The sequence below is a fragment of the Schistocerca gregaria genome, chromosome 2 (assembly GCF_023897955.1).
Source record: "Schistocerca gregaria isolate iqSchGreg1 chromosome 2, iqSchGreg1.2, whole genome shotgun sequence".
NCBI classification, from domain to species: domain Eukaryota; kingdom Metazoa; phylum Arthropoda; class Insecta; order Orthoptera; family Acrididae; genus Schistocerca; species Schistocerca gregaria.
Window position 1 is genome coordinate 668,733,705 of NC_064921.1, and position 1,034 is coordinate 668,734,738.

Sequence of the window (1,034 nt, forward strand, 5' to 3'; positions counted from 1 at the left end):
AGATTAAAACTGTGTGCCGGACCGAGACTCGAACTCGGGACCTTTGCCTTTCGCGGGCAAGTGCTCTCATTCTGGAAACATTCCCCAGGCTGTGGCTAAGCCATGTCTCCGAAATATCCTTTCTTTCAGGAGTGCTAGTTCTGCAAGATTCGCAGGAGAGCTTCTGTAAAGTTTGGAAGGTAGGAGAAAAGCTACTGGCAGAAGTACAGCTGTGAGGACGGGACGTGAGTCGTGCTTGGGTAGCTCAGTTGGTAGAGCACTTGCCCGCGAAAGGCAAAGGTCCCGAGTTCGAGTCTCGGTCCAGCACGCAGTTTTAATCTGCCAGGAAGTTTCATTTCGAATAGGATAGTATCACGACGAACTTCACTGAAATCCCGGATAAAATTACTCTACTACAGCTTTGCTGCTCCCATTACAAAGTAAATACACTAATTAAGTAACAGAAAAGGAAAAGCATTCTGTTAATAGTGTATTCTGTTTCTTTATTTTGAAATTTTTACGTTGTTGACTGTGCACGGTAGCAGACGCTAATACGATTTGAAGAATGTCATTAAGCTTTTCCCAGCACCCTGTCGACGCCTATGCACTTGCGGTTTCGCACTGTGATTTGCGTATTTCAGAAACCTATTGGAATATATGCGGGGAGGAAAGAAAGAGTATGTAAACACTTTTTAAAGACTAGTTTTATTTACAATATCCATATTCAACAACAATTTTATTTGATATTGTCAAAAACTAAAAACGTCACAAATACAATTTCGCATATACACAAAATAAAAAGACATTTATTATACAAAAATATACATCTTTTTAGTCAACAACACGTACAAGAGCTATATATTGAATAATTTGTGCACCACCAATACACGCTACGCAGACTTGATTATCTCAAAGATTACATCAAATATTTTAATTCAGCTTTCGACCCGAGCAGCTCACAGTAATATCTGTAGAAATAATTCTGTAACCGATATCTATCACTTGAAATTTTCCTTCATTCAATCACAAAGATAGTTGCCGTATAAACTTTTGAA

At 39.0% G+C, this 1,034-nt stretch overlaps 1 non-coding gene across 1 annotated transcript; it reads left to right on the top strand.

The window, feature by feature from the left end:
• Positions 1-233: 233 nt before the first annotated feature.
• Trnas-cga (transfer RNA serine (anticodon CGA)) lies at positions 234-310 on the top strand. Its single transcript has one exon. It is a non-coding gene; the product is annotated as a tRNA-Ser (tRNA).
• Positions 311-1,034: the final 724 nt, after the last annotated feature.